Below are 8,412 nucleotides of genomic sequence, written 5' to 3'. Positions count from 1 at the left end.
GATTTATCAACTGTGCCAAATTTCAAAATTTTAGACAATAAGACAGAATTTTTAGAACATTTCACTTTGAAACGAAATAAAACTTTTCAAGTTCATCTACAAATATTTGTAGTTTTCACCGTTTTAATTACAAAACTGTGAAATTTGGGAGTTTTACTACTTTTGATGTATTTATCAACTGTGCCAAATTTCAAAATTTTAGACAATAAGACAGAGCTTTTAGAACATTTCACTTTGAAACGAAATAAAACTTTTCAAGTTCATCTACAAATATTTGTAGTTTTCACAGATTTAATTACAAAACTGTGAAATTTGGGAGTTTTACTACTTTTGATGTATTTATCAACTGTGCGAAATTTCAAAATTTTAGACAATAAGACAGAATTTTTAGAACATTTCACTTTGAAACGAAATAAATCTTTTCAAGTTCATCTACGAATATTTGTAGTTTTCACAGTTTTAATTACAAATCTGTGAAATTTGGGAGGTTTCCTACTCCTGACTTGAGTATTAACTGTGTTAAATTTTAAAATTTTAGAACTAAAAATCTAATTTTTAGAATTTTTCATTGCTTTTTCATTCTTTAAATTTCTTAACTTTGATACTTTTTATTCTTAAACAGTTAAATATCAAAGTTAGTCTACTCTCGACCTATTTATCAACTGTGCCAAATTTTAAAATTTTACACAATAAAACAGGATTTTTAGAACATTTCACTTTGAAACGAAATAAAACTTTTCAAGTTTATCTATAAATATTTGTAGTTTTTACAGTTTTAATTAAAAAACTGTGAAATTTGGGAGTTTTACTACTTTTGATGTATTTATCAACTGTACCAAATTTCAAAATTTTAGACAATAAGACAGAATTTTTAGAACATTTCACTTTGAAACGAAATAAATCTTTTAAAGTTCATCTACGAATATTTGTAGTTTTCACTGTTTTAATTACAAATCTGTGAAATTTGGGAGGTTTCCTACTTTTGACTTGAATATTAACTGTGTTAAATTTCAAAATTTTAGAACCAAAAATCTAATTTTTAGAATTTTTCATTGCTTTTTCATTCATTAAATTCCTTAACTTTGGTACTTTTAATTCTTAAACAGTTAAATATCAAAGTTAGTCTACTCTGGACCTATTTATCAACTGTGCCAAATTTCAAAATTTTACACAATAAAACAGGATTTTTAGAACATTTCACTTTGAAACGAAATAAAACTTTTCAAGTTTATCTATAAATATTTGTAGTTTTTACAGTTTTAATTACAAAACTGTGAAATTTGGGAGTTTTACTACTTTTGATGTGTTTATCAACTGTGCCAAATTTCAAAATTTTAGACAATAAGACAGAATTTTTAGAACATTTCACTTAGAAACGAAATAAATCTTTTCAAGTTCATCTACAAATATTTGTAGTTTTCACAGTTTTAATTACAAATTTGTGAAATTTGGGAGTTTTACTACTTTTGATGTGTTTATCAACTGTGCCAAATTTCAAAACTTTAGACAATAAGACAGAATTTTTAGAACATTTCACTTTGAAACGAAATAAAACTTTTCAAGTTCATCTACAAATATTTGTAGTTTTTACAGTTTTAATTACAAAACTGTGAAATTTGGGAGTTTTACTACTTTTGACTTGAATATTAACTGTGCTAAATTCCAAAATTTTAGAATTAAAAATCTAATTTTTAGAAATTTTCATTCTGAAGACGATACAAAAATTTGCATCACTTTCTATTAAATTCCTTAACTTTGGTACTTTTTACTCTAAAACAGTTAAATTTTGAATTTTGTCTATTTTTGACCTTTTTATCATCTGTGCCAAATTTAAAAATTTTAGACAATAAAACAGAATTTTTAGAACATTTCATTTTGGAACAAAATAATTTTTAATAAATAAACCTTTTTAAGATAAGTCTTTGTAGTTTTCACAGTTTTAATTACAAAACTGTGAAATTTAAGAGTTTTACTAATTTTGACGTGGATATTAACGGTGCTATATTCCAAAATTTTAGAACTAAAAATCTAATTTTTAGAAATTTTCATTCTGAAGGCGATACAAAAATTTGCATCACTTTCTATTAAATTTCTTAACTTTGGTACTTTTTACTCTAAAACAGTTAAATTTTGCATTTTGTCTATTATCGACCTATTTATCAACTGTGCTAAATTCCAAAATTTTAGAATCAAAATTCTAAATTTTAGAAATTTTCATTCTGAAGACGATACCAAAAATTTGCATCACTTTATATTAAGTTTCTTAACTTTGGTACTTTTTATTTAAAAACAGTTAAATTTTAAAGTTTGTCTACTTTTGATGTATTTATCAACTGTGCCAAATTTCAAAATTTTAGACAGCAAAACAGAATTTTTAGAACATTTAACTTTGAAACGAAATAAAACTTTTCAAGTTCATCTACGAATATTTGTAGTTTTCACAGTTTTAATTACAAATCTGTGAAAATTAGGAGGTTTTCTACTTTTGACTTGAATATTAACTGTGTTAAATTTCAAAATTTTAGAACCAAAAATCTAATTTTTAGAATTTTTCTTTGCTTTTTCATTCATTAAATTCCTTAACTTTGGTACTTTTAATTCTTAAGCAGTTAAATATCAAAGTTAGTCTACTCTCGACCTATTTATCAACTGTGCCAAATTTCAAAATTTTACACAATAAAACAGGATTTTTAGAACATTTCACTTTGAAACGAAATAAAACTTTTCAAGTTTATCTATAAATATTTGTAGATTTTACAGTTTTAATTACAAAACTGTGAAATTTGGGACTTTTACTACTTTTGATGTGTTTATCAACTGTGCCAAATTTCAAAATTTTAGACAATAAGACAGAATTTTTAGAACATTTCACTTTGAACCGAAATAAATCTTTTCAAGTTCATCTACGAATATTTGTAGTTTTCACAGTTTTAATTACAAATCTGTGAAATTTAGGAGGTTTCCTACTTTTGACTTGAATATTAACTGTGTTAAATTTCAAAATTTTAGAACCAAAAATCTAATTTTTAGAATTTTTCTTTGCTTTTTCATTCATTAAATTCCTTAACTTTGGTACTTTTAATTCTTAAGCAGTTAAATATCAAAGTTAGTCTACTCTCGACCTATTTATCAACTGTGCCAAATTTCAAAATTTTACACAATAAAACAGGATTTTTAGAACATTTCACTTTGAAACGAAATAAAACTTTTCAAGTTTATCTATAAATATTTGTAGTTTTTACAGTTTTAATTACAAAACTGTGAAATTTGGGAGTTTTACTACTTTTGATGTATTTATCAACTGTGCGAAATTTCAAAATTTTAGACAATAAGACAGAATTTTTAGAACATTTCACTTTGAACCGAAATAAATCTTTTCAAGTTCATCTACGAATATTTGTAGTTTTCACAGTTTTAATTACAAATCTGTGAAATTTAGGAGGTTTCCTACTTTTGACTTGAATATTAACTGTGTTAAATTTCAAAATTTTAGAACCAAAAATCTAATTTTTAGAATTTTTCTTTGCTTTTTCATTCATTAAATTCCTTAACTTTGGTACTTTTAATTCTTAAGCAGTTAAATATCAAAGTTAGTCTACTCTCGACCTATTTATCAACTGTGCCAAATTTCAAAATTTTACACAATAAAACAGGATTTTTAGAACATTTCACTTTGAAACGAAATAAAACTTTTCAAGTTTATCTATAAATATTTGTAGATTTTACAGTTTTAATTACAAAACTGTGAAATTTGGGACTTTTACTACTTTTGATGTGTTTATCAACTGTGCCAAATTTCAAAATTTTAGACAATAAGACAGAATTTTTAGAACATTTCACTTTGAAACGAAATAAATCTTTTCAAGTTCATCTACGAATATTTGTAGTTTTCACAGTTTTAATTACAAATCTGTGAAATTTAGGTTTCCTACTTTTGACTTGAATATTAACTGTGTTAAATTTTAAAATTTTAGAACCAAAAATCTAATTTTTAGAATTTTTCTTTGCTTTTTCATTCATTAAATTCCTTAACTTTGGTACTTTTAATTCTTAAGCAGTTAAATATCAAAGTTAGTCTACTCTCGACCTATTTATCAACTGTGCCAAATTTCAAAATTTTACACAATAAAACAGGATTTTTAGAACATTTCACTTTGAAACGAAATAAAACTTTTCAAGTTTATCTATAAATATTTGTAGTTTTTACAGTTTTAATTACAAAACTGTGAAATTTGGGAGTTTTACTACTTTTGATGTATTTATCAACTGTGCGAAATTTCAAAATTTTAGACAATAAGACAGAATTTTTAGAACATTTCACTTTGAACCGAAATAAATCTTTTCAAGTTCATCTACGAATATTTGTAGTTTTCACAGTTTTAATTACAAATCTGTGAAATTTAGGAGGTTTCCTACTTTTGACTTGAATATTAACTGTGTTAAATTTCAAAATTTTAGAACCAAAAATCTAATTTTTAGAATTTTTCTTTGCTTTTTCATTCATTAAATTCCTTAACTTTGGTACTTTTAATTCTTAAGCAGTTAAATATCAAAGTTAGTCTACTCTCGACCTATTTATCAACTGTGCCAAATTTCAAAATTTTACACAATAAAACAGGATTTTTAGAACATTTCACTTTGAAACGAAATAAAACTTTTCAAGTTTATCTATAAATATTTGTAGATTTTACAGTTTTAATTACAAAACTGTGAAATTTGGGACTTTTACTACTTTTGATGTGTTTATCAACTGTGCCAAATTTCAAAATTTTAGACAATAAGACAGAATTTTTAGAACATTTCACTTTGAAACGAAATAAATCTTTTCAAGTTCATCTACGAATATTTGTAGTTTTCACAGTTTTAATTACAAATCTGTGAAATTTAGGAGGTTTCCTACTTTTGACTTGAATATTAACTGTGTTAAATTTCAAAATTTTAGAACCAAAAATCTAATTTCTAGAATTTTTCATTGCTTTTTCATTCATTAAATTCCTTAACTTTGGTACTTTTTATTCTTAAACAGTTAAATATCAAAGTTAATCTACTCTCGACCTATTTATTAACTGTGCCAAATTTTCAAATTTTAGGCAATAAGACAGAAGTTTTAGAACATTTCACTTTGAAACGAAATAAAACTTTTCAAGTTCATCTACAAATATTTGTAGTTTTCACAGCTTTCATTAGAAAACTGTGAAATTTGGAAGTTTCACTACTTTTGACTTGAATATTAACAGTGCTAAATTCCAAAATTTCAGAATCAAAAATCTAAATTTTAGAAATTTTCATTCTGAAGACGATTCCAAAAATTTGCATCACTTTATATTAAGTTTCTTAACTTTGGTACTTTTTATTCTAAAACAGTTCAATTGTCTACTTTTGACCTATTTATTAACTGTGCCAAATTTCAAAATTTTAGACAATAAAACAGAACTTTTAGAACATTTCACTTTGAAATGAAATAAAAAATTTCAAGTTCATCTACGAATATTTGTAGTTATCACAGTTTTAATTACAAATCTGTGAAATTAGGGAGGTTTCCTACTTTTGACTTGAATATTAAATTTCAAAATTTTAGAACCAAAAATCTAATTTTTAGAATTTTTCATTGCTTTTTCATTCATTAAATTCCTTAACTTTGGTACTTTTAATTCTTAAGCAGTTAAATATCAAAGTTAGTCTACTCTCGACCTATTTATCAACTGTGCCAAATTTCAAAATTTTACACAATAAAACAGGATTTTTAGAACATTTCACTTTGAAACGAAATAAAACTTTTCAAGTTTATCTATAAATATTTGTAGATTTTACAGTTTTAATTACAAAACTGTGAAATTTGGGACTTTTACTACTTTTGATGTGTTTATCAACTGTGCCAAATTTCAAAATTTTAGACAATAAGACAGAATTTTTAGAACATTTCACTTTGAAACGAAATAAATCTTTTCAAGTTCATCTACGAATATTTGTAGTTTTCACAGTTTTAATTACAAATCTGTGAAATTTAGGAGGTTTCCTACTTTTGACTTGAATATTAACTGTGTTAAATTTCAAAATTTTAGAACCAAAAATCTAATTTCTAGAATTTTTCATTGCTTTTTCATTCATTAAATTCCTTAACTTTGGTACTTTTTATTCTTAAACAGTTAAATATCAAAGTTAATCTACTCTCGACCTATTTATTAACTGTGCCAAATTTTCAAATTTTAGGCAATAAGACAGAAGTTTTAGAACATTTCACTTTGAAACGAAATAAAACTTTTCAAGTTCATCTACAAATATTTGTAGTTTTCACAGCTTTCATTAGAAAACTGTGAAATTTGGAAGTTTCACTACTTTTGACTTGAATATTAACAGTGCTAAATTCCAAAATTTCAGAATCAAAAATCTAAATTTTAGAAATTTTCATTCTGAAGACGATTCCAAAAATTTGCATCACTTTATATTAAGTTTCTTAACTTTGGTACTTTTTATTCTAAAACAGTTCAATTGTCTACTTTTGACCTATTTATTAACTGTGCCAAATTTCAAAATTTTAGACAATAAAACAGAACTTTTAGAACATTTCACTTTGAAATGAAATAAAAAATTTCAAGTTCATCTACGAATATTTGTAGTTATCACAGTTTTAATTACAAATCTGTGAAATTAGGGAGGTTTCCTACTTTTGACTTGAATATTAAATTTCAAAATTTTAGAACCAAAAATCTAATTTTTAGAATTTTTCATTGCTTTTTCATTCATTAAATTCCTTAACTTTGGTACTTTTAATTCTTAAGCAGTTAAATATCAAAGTTAGTCTACTCTCGACCTATTTATCAACTGTGCCAAATTTCAAAATTTTACACAATAAAACAGGATTTTTAGAACATTTCACTTTGAAACGAAATAAAACTTTTCAAGTTTATCTATAAATATTTGTAGATTTTACAGTTTTAATTACAAAACTGTGAAATTTGGGACTTTTACTACTTTTGATGTGTTTATCAACTGTGCCAAATTTCAAAATTTTAGACAATAAGACAGAATTTTTAGAACATTTCACTTTGAACCGAAATAAATCTTTTCAAGTTCATCTACGAATATTTGTAGTTTTCACTGTTTTAATTACAAATCTGTGGAATTTGGGAGGTTTCCTACTTTTGACTTGAATATTAACTGTGTTAAATTTTAAAATTTTAGAACTAAAAATCTAATTTTTAGAATTTTTCATTGCTTTTCCATTCATTAAATTCCTTAACTTTGGTACTTTTTATTCTTAAACAGTTAAATATTAAAGTTAATCTACTCTCGACCTATTTATCATCTGTGCCAAATTTCAAAATTTTACACAATAAAACAGGATTTTTAGAACATTTCACTTTGAAACGAAATAAAACTTTTCAAGTTTATCTATAAATATTTGTAGTTTTTACAGTTTTAATTACAAAACTGTGAAATTTGGGAGTTTTACTACTTTTGATGTATTTATCAACTGTACCAAATTTCAAAATTTTAGATAATAAGACAGAAATTTTAGAACATTTCACTTTGAAACGAAATAAATCTTTTCAAGTTCATCTACGAATATTTGTAGTTTTTACAGTTTTAATTACAAAACTGTGAAATTTGGGAGTTTTCCTACTTTTGACTTGATTATTAGCTATGCTAAATTCCAAAAATTTTGAATCAAAAATCTAAATTTTTAGAAAATTTTATTCTGAAGACGATTCTCAAAAATTTACATCACTTTTTATTAAATTCCTTAACTTTGGTACTTTTTATTCTAAAACAGTTAAATTATGACTTTTGTCTATTTTTGACCTACTTATTAACTGTACCAAATTTCAAAATTTTAGAAAAAAAAAACCGAATTTTTAGAACATTTCACTTTGAAACGAAATAAAACTGTTCAAGTTCATCTTCGAATATTTGTAGTTTTCACAGTTTTAATTACAAAACTGTGAAATCTGGGAGTTTGACCACTTTTGACGTGAAAAGTGACTGTGCTAAATTTCAAAATTTTAGAATTAAAAATCTAATTTTTAGAAATTTTCATTTTAAAGTCGATCCAAATTTTTGCATCACTTTCTATTAAATTTTTTAACTTTGGTACTTTTTATTCTACAACAGTTAAGTTTTAAGGTTTGTCTACCTTTGACCTATTTATCAACTGTGCCAAATTTCAAAATTTTAGACAGCAAAACAGAATTTTTAGAACATTTAACTTTGAAACGAAATAAAACTTTTCTAGTTCATCTACAAATATTTGTAGTTTTCACAGTTTTAATTACAAAACTGTGAAATTTGGGAGTTTTATTACTTTTGACTTGAATATTGACTGTGCTAAATTCCAAAATTTTAGAATCAAAATTCTAAATTTTAGAAATTTTCATTTTGAAGACGATCCAAAAATTTACATCAATTTTTATT

This window comes from Gnatocerus cornutus, chromosome 1 (assembly GCF_029298725.1).
Source record: "Gnatocerus cornutus isolate USDA-ARS CGAHR chromosome 1, icGnaCorn1.1, whole genome shotgun sequence".
Taxonomy (NCBI): Eukaryota; Metazoa; Arthropoda; class Insecta; order Coleoptera; family Tenebrionidae; genus Gnatocerus; species Gnatocerus cornutus.
The sequence above is the reverse complement of the archived record's forward strand: the minus strand, read 5'-3'. Positions refer to the sequence as shown.